Genomic DNA, 12,189 nt, shown 5'->3' on the forward strand with positions numbered 1-12,189 from the left:
GAGGACTCACTGCCACGTAAGAGAACCAGGCTCTGATGCGCTTGCCCCAGGTGCAAAGCCTCGATGACCGATGCGCGATGCTCGGTGATTCTAGGTGGAATGAAGTGTGTGTAACTCAGACCAGACCCCTCCTCCCTCCCCACCCTTTTCACATCAGAGCCCTCAGTGTGTCTCTAGAGAAGGTGCCAGAAGGAAAGGGGAGAGAGAGGGCTGAGACACTGAAAGGGCCAAAGGTGGCCCCCCCTGCTCAAGAGCCCTCCCAGGAGGAGAGAGAGGGCTTCTCCAGACCTCAGAGCAAGACCCAGTCCAATAGTACAGAACCCAGGACGTTGGTGTGCCCAGCAGCCACCAGTACTCAGGGCAATGGCAGCTCTCAAGGGGTAGAGGGAGGGTTGGGGGATGGGCAGTAGCCCCACTCAAGCCCCGTCACAGAGGCAGCGCACTCTTTACTTGGGCAGTTTCATTTGAGGAGGAAGGGGAACATACTGGCCAAAAATAAACATTTTCATGTCATCATACTTAAACACTACTAAATACCACTATTATGATGATTTACTAAGAAGTACCACTTTTTAAGTCCTTAATTACTAAAATTTCCATCAGTCTATCATTAAGAGCAGAACTGCACCCCAGGGCTTCTGGGCCCGTTCTTCACTGCCTGGAAAGCTCTACCATCCTTCTCTTCCCGCAGCAGTACCAACTCACCCTTCAGGCAGCTGCATGAATGCCTGTTTCCTCAGACAGGCTCTCCCTCTACCCCCAATCCAAAGTCTCCCCTCCCCATCTTTCTTATTCTCACAGCATCCTGTCCTTTCCCTTCATAACAAATATCACAATTCATAAATATGGCATAAATATCTATGTTCACTTCCGCAATGTCTCTCTCCCCTCACATTCCATGAAGACAGAAACACAATTGCTCTGCTCACCATTAAAGACTCAGTGCCTGGTACGGTGCCTGGCACACACTAGGCACCCCAACATTTGATGAATGAATACATGAATGCATTAAAGAAACAAAAAACACCTCCACCTCCCCTTACTTCTAAAAGTATCATATATAATTTTTAAATTACGGTGAGTTATGACATTTCCATTACAGGTTTGTTATTTTACGCTCTATTAGAAACGCCACGCGACTCCAGGCTCCTATAGCAAACACAGGTTGAAATGTGATCAATCAAGAACCCATCGGGGCTTCCCTGGCAGCGCAGTGGTTGAGAGTCTGCCTGCCGATGCAGGGGACACTGATTCGTGCCCCGGTCCGGGAAGATCCCACATGCTGCGGAGCGGCTGGGCCCGTGAGCCATGGCCGCTGAGCCTGTGCATCCGGAGCCTGTGCTCCGCAACGGGAGAGGCCACAACAGTGAGAGGCCCGCATACCACAAAAAAAAAAAAAAAAATAGAACCCATCAATAAACAAATACAAAATCAATCCCCATTCCTGTATACCAGCAACACCAATCAGAAATGTGTTAAACAATTCCACTCACAATGACCATAAAAACCATAAAGCACCATGGCACAAGTCTAACAGAAGACGTGAAAGAGTTTTTACACATAAAATTATAAAATTTCATTGAAGGACATAAAAGACCTAAATCAATAGAGAAGTATATCAGGTTGCAGACCGGAAGCCATGAGACCATAAAGATCTCAATTCTCTCTAAATTTTTATATAAACTGAATGCAACTCCAATAACACAAAATTTTTGAAAAATAAACAAGTCACATGCTTGGAGAATATATGTGCAAGTTAACCTGTGTGGAGGGAGCGAGAAGAATGTGATGTGCGTTTGACTCATCAACTGACACAAATATGGAAAACGGCATTTTGTGTGAAATCCAGTAATTTAACTATTATGGGTATGCAATGTTACTTCCAATGTTTTGACTCTTTCAAATATTTTCTCCATTTTAAGTTGTGAAACAGTAAATGCTACAAGTTCAGGAAAGCTGGGTTGTGAGAGATGCGTAGGGGTAATAGGTAGAGGGGGCTTCCAGGGCGAAGGAAAGATCCAGGAAAAAAATAAGGTAAAAAAGCAGAAGACATGTTTCAGAGAGAACCAAGTATGGCTCACAGAGAACACATATTCCCATAGAAAGCCAGACAGTGACGGATCTACAAACGGTACAATGAAGTGACTACAGCAGTATTATCTACACAATGATCCTGCCAAAAAGTGGGACACCGGTCACATAAGTTGGGACATGTGCATACCCTATCTCCCTCTTGGAGATCCACAGTGCACGGTCACAAATAAAAGTCCGCCTTCTGTAAAGAAGAAACTTATTTTTTTAAGTTTATTTAAAGAAACTTGTTTAAAATGTTGTTTAACCAACACCTACTTGCCCAAGGAACGCTTTTTTACAGTAACGTGTACAAACTTTTCATGGAACAACCCACTTTGGGAAATGCTGTATTCTAGTAAACCAGCCTTTTAAAGGTCTGAACCAGAATAGAGGTTTAAGGATTTGAAAATAAAAGGCAACAATCAACCGAACACTGTAACTGATTAGATGGATGTAAGAGTCACAGAAAATAGAGAAGTCGGTGATGCTTCTGGAATCCGAAGTCAAGATGATGATAAGAATGCTATTAGCACAGTTACATCAAAGACAGTCAACTATTAGGTAATGGGCACTAAGCGTGGATTTTGATGGGTTTGGAGAGACAGTGAGATATTCCCCGAGAAAGAAAACTGAGCAAGAAGTTAAAAGCCTTGGAGTCCAGTGACAGAGCTGACCCTGGTTAACCTTTTGAGCCTGAGCAGTTCTCAGATACAAGTAGTTATGGTGGTGGCCTAAAGGCCCTTTCAACTTCATCACGCTACCATTCCAAAAATTAAACATTTGAAGTCAAAATATAATACAGTCAAGTTCTACCTTTAAAGGAGGTGTGAAATGTTTAAATATAGGATACAAATAAACAATTCAAGAATCTGAATATATGAGTTTAAATATATATGGATGAGAGGTTTTTAAGAGATTATGCCATTATAGATGTTGAAGAGAGAGCCCCAAAACCTACTAAAGCTATAAAGTCTAACTCCAGCCCCCTCCTCCAATGTCACAGAATACTTAGTACTCTGCTTCTGCAGAAAGCAGATTCCTGAATCTGACCCAATGTGGCAGTTCATATAGTTTTATGAATACCTCTCAACAGCCTGAAGAGTTCAAGCAAGTGAGAACTCTTTGCGAGACAGCTCACCACATCAGGGGTAAATCAAAACTGTAGTCTACTTATTACAACTGTAATGCAGTCTGTAAGCAGACTGCATGAGGAATGCAAAAAAAAACGAGCCATGCAAATTGGCCTAGGCCCAATGTTTATAAAAATTAAACTTTTCCTAAAAGCATTTAGGCAGGGACTCTAAAATGAATAAAATAGTGATGATCCCTTTGAAGCCCTTTCAAAGGAAAGAACGAGCAGCTAGGACCTGGGCCTATTTGCAACCTGAACGTTGCAAATAGCGCTTCAGAGTCTAATCATATAGAATTTAAAAGGAAGCAGCACCGAGGGAGGAGAGAGAAGGTGCACAGTGGCAAAAGTAAGTGGGGCCAGCAGGAGGTTTTCAATCAAGGTTTTTGGTTTCTTTTTAATTTTGGGGTTGAAGTGTGCAGAAAATGCTTTCACAAAACCAGTGAAAATGAGCAGGCAAATAATATGCACACACACAATAATGAAACCAGTAACGAATAACCTGGTCCGTTCCACTGTCCTTTCAATGCAATTTTCTAAAGTCTCTTCAAGGATGTTGAATTCTTTTTTTTTTTACGAGTTTAAAAACTTGTACAATTTTGAATTGTATTTTCATTTCAACACAGCAAAATGAAGCCATCTGTGTAACTTCAAAGCATCTTGAGTCCACGCAGGATTGATCAGAAAGTCCCTGGAAAGCAGAGACCTGGTCTCCTCCTGCCTCTCCAAGCTATCTAGGAAAGCCAGGCACCTGGTATTTTTAGAAGCTCAGCATTGGTTTATCTGATAAGCAAAGGAAGGATGTCAATTTTCACTTATCTCCAGACCTCAATTTCAAAAACTGCCTATCTTGGACGAGTATAAATTCTATACCAATTCTTATCTTCCTTGCCTTGTCCAAAGTCTTATCCCCTAAGTTCCAGCTCTGCAGTGGTGCTCCCACCAATTCATCCACATGCATCAGACCCTGAGCTCTGACTGGATGACCAGCAACATACTGTGCTTGAAAAGCCTGGAGACCAGAGATCAGACAAACCCCCTGAAAATCCCCAGAAGGCCAGCAGATTCCCACAGAGAAGGCAGTGACCAGGAGAGGGTGAGAAAGACAACCAGGCAGGGCTGGCTCCTTGGTCTCCCGCCGGCAGGTTGAATCTTGTTTCACCACATCCCCCTCACTTGGGGGAGGAGAATAATGCAGGGTTGCCAAGCACAAGACCCAGAAAAAAAAAGAGCAACTCAGGAGCATTTGAACCAGATCCTCAGCCCTGGTCCAACCAAGGACACACGCAGGAACCCTGACTCCAGGGGACAAAGGAAGAGAGAGACTGTCAGGGTGGGCTCACTCTCTAACTCTGTAACACTCACTCCTTAAAGTGGCCCAGAGCTTCCAAGAACACTGTCCCACGAGGCAGCACGTTGTTCTGTAAAGCACACAGTCTTGGGCTTGATCTCTACTAGCCCTGGGCACGTTACCCAACTCTCCCAACTACAGACATTTCCTACTGAAGGAGAGCAATGAGGCTTAAATGAAACAGGCTATGGAGAGAACCCAGGACGCAGCATGACACAGCGCAGCACCCACTACTTAATGACAGCAGCGTGAATGTCATGTAACAAAATATAATTCTTTGGGGACTTGGCATTTCTTGTCCACTATGCAAATATGCCTGAAGTCTATGAACAGCCTTAGTGCGGTTGAATCAACAGCCGTGCTGAACCAGGATGAGGAAGGTTGGGACGCTGGCAGGTGGGGAGGGAAGAAAGCAGGAGGACACCAAGGATTTGCTGTACACCAGGGCCGACCATGTAATTCAACACCTTCTCCCATGGAGTGGTACTTTATACACCCTCAGGGTCCAAAAAAGGATCCTCTCCTCTCTCCTCGGGCAACGAATTCACCAGAAAGAGGCTTCCTAACATCCCAACCAATCCAGCCTTCAGAGGCAGGTGTTCAGAGACCCGACCCCTTTAGCAACATCAGAGATTGGGGGAAATAAAACCAAGGACAAAGAAGGAACAGGCATTGTTTGGGTTCCTCCCACTCTCACGCTTTTGTCTCAGTAGCATGTGTTGGCGTGGCCTTGGTCACCACGGCTGTCACAGTCATCTCACCAACATCCACTCTCTGGGCACACTGCGCTGCCCTGCTACATCCTTTGATACACAATGGATTTCCTTTGCTGCTTTTTAATGCCTAGCCTTGCATCAACTGTGTGCTTAATACAATACAAATTGATGAAGACACTGGCAACTGAAAAGAAACCTACGACAGGTTAGAAGAGCATCCTTCATCCTTCTCAGCTGGTAAGTTGGAAAGTGCTCCCTGTTAGAACTCAGCAGACCACGTGTGTGCATCCCCTCTAAATATCCAATGGATGAGAATCTAATGGCCTCAGGAGACAGAAGTTACTGCACCTACACTACAGTCTCTGAAGACCCCAAATGATGTCTTGGCTTGAAATAATTAAAAAGTAACAGTAGAACTTTCAGTCTTCATAGTCTTAGCTTAGGAACAAAAAAAACCAATATTGACTTTTCCATTTGCCCGGGAGCATTCTAAGAAATCCATAAATAATCGATGATGACGCCAAGTGTTCGAATCCACTCTGCTCCTGCACTCGGCGGTCACCCCTGGGTCAAGGTCAGGAGACTCCTGCCTGGCACCATACTCCATTCCACCCCAAGGACGGATACCACTTCCATTCCACTTTCACGTGGATGCCTAAGCTTGTTCACTTCCCCTGTGGGGAAAAGATGAGCACAGAAATCCTGTGGAATGTGTGTTCCCACAGAGCTCAGAAATGTGATGATGTCAGAGGATATTGTAAAGAAAGACCCTTGACACTTCCCTAAGGAAGAATGTCTTCTGTAAAAGGCGACTGCCAGGACAAAAAGCATGTGCTGGGAAAATCTACGGCCTGCTGCTGTGTATGACTCCAATTCTGATGTCCCACTTCCTCTTTATAATCACATTCCTTCCCTCCTTATTCCTCTTCTAAAAAAGACACTCTGGCATTGGGTCTCAGTAAAGAAGCAAAGTGCAGTGTTCTAATAAAGGCTGGGAGATAAAAAGGGCTAAAATAGATTTCAATAAATATCAAATGACTATAAGTCTACTCCATTCCACCACTTTTAAATGTCCCCTCACCCCAAAAACACACTTATTTTTAAACATTGGCAGCCTAACTCTTTAAAGTTTCATTCACTTAAAGTTTATTCACACAGGCCATCAAACAGCAAAGCTTTTGAACAATAATACAGTTTGAAAAGTTGCGATGTCACTAATCTAGCCTTCCAAACCTATCTCACAGTGGTTTTTGAAAAAATCAATTACGATAATATATGCAAAAGTGATTTGCAATCTGCAAAGGGCTAATCACATAATCAAACTGCTGTCATTCCTAGTATTAAAAGATATCATACCATACAGTGTGGACCTTGGAATCAGAGATCGGAATTCAAATCTCACCTCTACCCCTTACTAGTTACCTACACAACTAGGCAAGTTACCAAACTCCCTGGGCCTCAGTTTCAACTGTAAAATAGAGATAATACCCACTTTACCAAGTTGTTGTGAGGGTTAATAAAATAATGTGTGTAAAATCCTCTTCACACAGTAAATACTAAATGACAGTTTTAACTACTGTTAGGCTGTTTCATTAAAATCCAAAGGTCCAGCTATTGAAAATAGCAGAAGGGAGGGGGACAAGAGAAGAATCTCACCCAAAGGAAGGACAAATGTTAAAAACCTTTAACATCCTACATTCTGAGGATTCCCCTCTTGGCCCACTCCTACACCCCACTCCTTCCCCACTGTTGTCTGTTGTCGGAAGCTCCTCGTTGCTTTGCATAACTGCGAAGCAACCAGGGAGAGTCAGTCTTTACCTCCGGGCTTGACAAAGTGATGATTCATCCCATCCCGTGAAGAGGGTGCAGTTTGCAGCCAGCCTCATCACACATGGGGAATCCATCGGACGGCCTGCAGCCAGAGACCAACTATTTAAGAGGCTTCCCCATCCATGTCTTTGGTAGCAGTAATCTTATGCTTTGCATTTTGTTTATGTATATTGCAATGAGTACTCGGGAGGAATCCAATTGTGCTATATTTTACAAAACAATTCACAACATAAACGAAAAGTCCAAAATGGCAAGACAACGATAACGAAGGAAGTCTCCCTCTGTTCGCTGCCCATGACACAATGTTTTGCCAGGCAGTGTGTTAGTTATAATGACAAACAGCTTGACGGTTGGACAACATCCCACCTCAACTGCACATCATAATGGCTCTGGAGGACAAATCCCACTGTTTTCCAGCCTGGCCTGAAAATCTGACCACATCCTCCAAGAAAAAGACAAACCCTCACGGTAGCTGGTACAGCTCTTTTCCATTACCGCTTAGTGGGCAGGAAACATTTTTTTCCCCCAGGAGTAAGCTCTTCATTCCCCTTCTAAGATTAAGAGACTTTCAAACTTGGTTGTCTTAAAATGAATAGCCAATGCGGTGGTTCACCGGTGGGCCCTCAGACTTGTCGAAGAAGCAGCTCTAGGTCATTTCCCAGCCCTGCCTCAGCCAGACTACTACAGCTAAATGTCTCCTCAACTATCACCACAGTAATTCTAACCTTCAGCCCAGCTTTGGGATCCTTCCACCAGTGTCCCATAGGCACAAACCATGAATGCCTGGAAATGTCAGCCTCCTCCCAAAACGGTTTTGCTTGGAATACTCCATTCAAAAAACACTCATCATTCAATCCACCCTGGCTCCCTCCCGAGGTCAACCAATCCTCCTGGGCTTCTTGATTCCAATCTAGGAAAGGGTCACTTAACATATGCCCAACACATTACATTCAATTCTACCTCCCCCTAAAAATAATTCCCATTCACCATTGTGGCAACTGTTCCCTTTCCTAGTCCAGATGACCCACATTAGGGGAGTGAAAGCACAGAAGTCACGACTCCTCAACTGAAAACCCAAAGGGTGGTGTGTATGATGTGTTTTCTGGGAAAGACTGTAAAGGGTTTTTCAATTCAGTGTTACCTAATCTGATTCATTTATTTAGCAATGTCTAATTTTCTAGTGGTTTCCCCCCCAAACATTCCTGGAAAATTGTTTTACTCTATTACAACGGAGAAAATTATTCTATGTCAAAATCAATGCTATAAAATCTGCTTCCTACCCATTCAAGCCAATATCTACTAGCTACAAACACGGATCCACAGGCACATACATACACACAAATACCCTGATTTATAGCCCAAATAAAAGTCTTCTTCCACTGTAATTAAGAAGATTTGATTTCAGCAAACTAACACTGAGAGCGCCTAGAAGTCAGGGAAGTACACAACTTGTTGAAGCAATAAACGCTCGGCCGCAGCCTGAACAAAGCATTACAAACAAGCTCCAGAAACCCACACAGCAAGCCCTTGGACAAAATGCTGTGTGTTTGTAATCAACTCTCCAGTGCACTCACATCACCCACTCCCCAACCCTCTGCCCCGGCCCAGCAAGAACCCTCCAGGACTCCCGTTCCTAATCTGGTTTCCATTCCAGCCCCGCCCCCTCCCCTTCCCTCTCTAGGACCGTGAATCAATCCCATCCCGGGCAGGAAACGAGACCCAAGGTAGCCCCCTCCGCTGCGGCGGAACAAAGGAGCATAGCTCAGCTGCACGCGCAGGATGCCCCGTCGGGTCCTGGGCCCCTTCTCCCCCGCCGCTGGGGCACGCCGCACCTGAACCCCACTCCCCAGGACGCCCCATTGTTCTCCCTCCGCTTTCCTTCCCGGAGGAGGCCACCCCGTGTCCTTCCATAGAACCAGGGGGCCAGGAAACAGCTGTGGGCCAGAGAGATGGAGGGGTGTGGGTGAACACCAGGAAGACCTGAATTCCACTTTGCCCACAGGTACGAAGGGGATGGGGCAAAGTAAGAATAACTTAGTTTAGCGCCCTCTACTCTCCCACCCGCCCCCGAAGCAACTGCGGAGTCGCGACCACCCTGCCCGACCTCCAGCGTGCGCGGTTCTCGCCGCAGCGCCGCCTGGCCCCGAGGAGAGACCGCAGACGCCGCTGACCCGTGTCTCGCGAGCTGCGGCGGGGCCACGGGGACCCCGGGCACAAAGGACCGAGCGGGCAGGGCAGGGGAGAGAAGGAAAGCGCTCGCACTACCTCGCCGGACGCCACTCCGCCTCCTTGTCGTCCTCCCTCTCCGGCGCGCTCCGGGACGCTGGCCCTCCGCGAGGCTGCGGGGCTCCCGCGCAGTTGCTCGCCAGACGCTGCTGGCGGACGCTGCCGGCGGACGCTGCCCAGCGGCTGCCTGCCCCTCGCGCCCGCGCTCCCACACCACCGCGACGCGCGGCGCCCGGGTCTCCAGTGCGCGCCCGGCTGCAGAGTGCGCTGCCGTTGCAAAGTGCTGCGCTGCGGCTGGAGGCGCCCGGCCACTCCCCTCTACCCCGAGGGCGGAGGGGCCGGCCGAGGGGCGGGGGCGGCGACCTCGCAGCTTGGGATTCGCCCCTCTGAGCGCCGGCAGGACCGGGAGCCGCCGCCTCCCAGCCGACTCACCTCCAGCCGCCCGGTGCCGGCGGCACAGCGCCCCCCGGTGAGCGCGAGTGCAGCCTCCGCCCCCGGGGCCAGCCTGGATGGGGCAAGGAGTGGAAAAGAGGAGGAAGGAGAGGCGTCCCTCCCAGCCCCACGGAAGGCACAGCCCTTCTACCTTTCTCACTCCCGGATTTATTAACATCAAACGACAAATACAATAACCGGAGAGGCAAGCCAGGGGGAGCGGGCCGGGGCGGAGGGGGTGAGGAAGGGGGCCGCGGGGAATCTGGAACCCAACCTGTGGGCAGATGTCAGCAGAGAGTGGGAGTGTTCTCAATTGTTCCTTCTCCCTTAGACCAAAAGAAGTTTGGATACCCAGGAATATCGGAAAATATTAATTTGACCGAAAGGGAAAAGAGTGTACTGAGTGGCAAAGTGTGCTTTTATTTACAAGATTTTTTAATATCTATTAACTCACTTAATTTCACATGATGCCAAGTAGACACTGGCCAATTCTCTGTTACAGAAATTAAAAGATAATTGAAAAAGAAATTTCAACTATATGTATATATTTATATGAAAATATATAAATGAATATTGCGTATTAACTGGCACTGGGTGATGATCAATGATAGGGTGTTAATCTGCATATTATTTATGCGTGCTGGAGGAAGCCAGAGAATCAGGCCCTCCAGCTTCTCACTCCAGCTGGCTTCTTGCCTCTTTGTACAGTAGAATTTAGAGCAAGCCACTTGACCCTTGTCCTGGTTTCCTCATCCCGGAGGAGGGAAGAGTGCTCATCCAACCTTACTCACTGGGTGAGGTGAGGATTACTTGGCTAAGGTGTTAAAAGAAATGTAGGCGCAGTAATTATTACTCATGGTTCTAACTACTTCGTCCAATAATGAAATAAATTGCCATAAATGGAGCCAGGTTTAAATGGACTGACCTGGAAACTGTCGCTAAAATGAGGTGAACCAAGAATTCAAACCATATATAGTAATTATTTTCCTACAGGCATAAGAACCACAGGCACTGGTATTTGTCAAATGCTGCCAGTAGAGTTTGAAAAGGTAACAGTTCCCCAGACTGTATCTGCTTTGGACCTACACCATCATTGATGGCACTGTTAGCATCACTTCTGATCCACATAAGACATAGTGATGTGCTAAGCTTTAAACGTATTGAGTATCAGGTACCATTCTTTTCCTGTTTAATCTTCGCAAAAACCTGGGAGGAAAGTTACTCTCTGTGTCCTTGTTTTACAAACCAGAAAAGCCAAGAACAGAGAGTTCTTCCAGCTAATAAGTGGCTATACTAGTGTGAAGACATGTCCACAAATTCTTTTTTTTTTTTTTTTTTTTTTTTGCGGTACACCGACCTCTCACTGTTGTGGCCTCTCCCGTTGCAGAGCACAGGCTCCAGACGCGCAGGCTCAGCGGCCATGGCTCACGGGCCCAGCCGCTCCGCGGCATGTGGGATCTTCCCGGACCGGGGCACAAACCCGCGTCCCCTGCATCGGCAGGCGGACTCTCAACCACTGCGCCACCAAGGAAGTTCCACAAATTCTTTTACACTCCTCCCATTAAGGAATGGAGTCTAATTGTCTTCCTCTTGCATATAGGCTAGACTTAGAGATGTGATCCTAACGAATAGAATACAGCAGAAATGATGTAGGTAACTTCTGATTCTAGGTTGTAAAAGGAGCTACAGCTTTCACCTGACCTTCTCCTGGGCCAATCACCCTTGGAACTCAGCAGCCATGCTATGAGGAAGCTCTAGCCATGTGGTAGGTCATGTATAGGTGGTGTTTCTGCTGCTGATGCCAGCTGAGGACCCAGCCTACAGCCAGATGAACCGCCAGGCATGTGAGTTAGTAAGCCTTTGAGATGACTCCAGCCCCAGTCACTGACTGAGAGATCTAACTGAGCCTAGTCAGTGCCCAGAAACAGAAGGTAGCAATGATACGAGATGGGCTTCAGGGTGGTCGTTGTATAGCAGTAGGCACCTGGAACAGTGGCAGAGCTGGGATTTGAACCCAAGCCTTCTGACTCCACAGTCTCCGCCACAATCCAGTACACTGCCTCAGACCTTGATAACCTAGCCTAATGAACACCCTGAAGGTCCCTGTCTTCGCAACAGGCAACATATGGACCTGCTACCTGATGACACTTGTAGCCTCCCTTCTCCATTTTGCCCATCTGACTTTAGATTCCAAAGTGACTGCTTATAGCAGTTTGGCAGTAAGGGAGCCTCTGACCTCTACTGTCCAGTCCAGCTTTTCAAAAATCACAGAAATTCAAACGACAGCTTCACAAGTACAAAATGTAAACAGATGATTTGAAAGAGTGGGGGAAATTCTGTAATCTTTTGATCTTGGAAAAAGGCCAAGTTTTAGTAAAAAGTAGGTTTAAGACAAGTATTTGCTGCGTAGGACAATTAAGAGAACTTCTCTT

At 46.7% G+C, this 12,189-nt stretch overlaps 1 protein-coding gene across 3 annotated transcripts in view; it reads right to left on the reverse strand.

Moving 5' to 3' along the window:
• The window catches only part of MYO1B (myosin IB), a 183,663-nt gene extending 173,969 nt beyond the window's left edge, over positions 1-9,694 (reverse strand). Inside the window, exon 1 of one of the 3 annotated variants that reach the window (XM_019931482.3) lies at positions 9,365-9,694. The gene's annotated coding sequence lies outside the window, so the exon portion shown is untranslated. The remainder of the gene's footprint in view (positions 1-9,364) is intronic. The other 2 variants (XM_019931483.3, XM_019931486.3) reach the window with 2 other exon arrangements.
• Between the last annotated feature and the right edge of the window lie 2,495 nt (positions 9,695-12,189).

Source organism: Tursiops truncatus, chromosome 7 (genome assembly GCF_011762595.2).
Source record: "Tursiops truncatus isolate mTurTru1 chromosome 7, mTurTru1.mat.Y, whole genome shotgun sequence".
NCBI classification, from domain to species: domain Eukaryota; kingdom Metazoa; phylum Chordata; class Mammalia; order Artiodactyla; family Delphinidae; genus Tursiops; species Tursiops truncatus.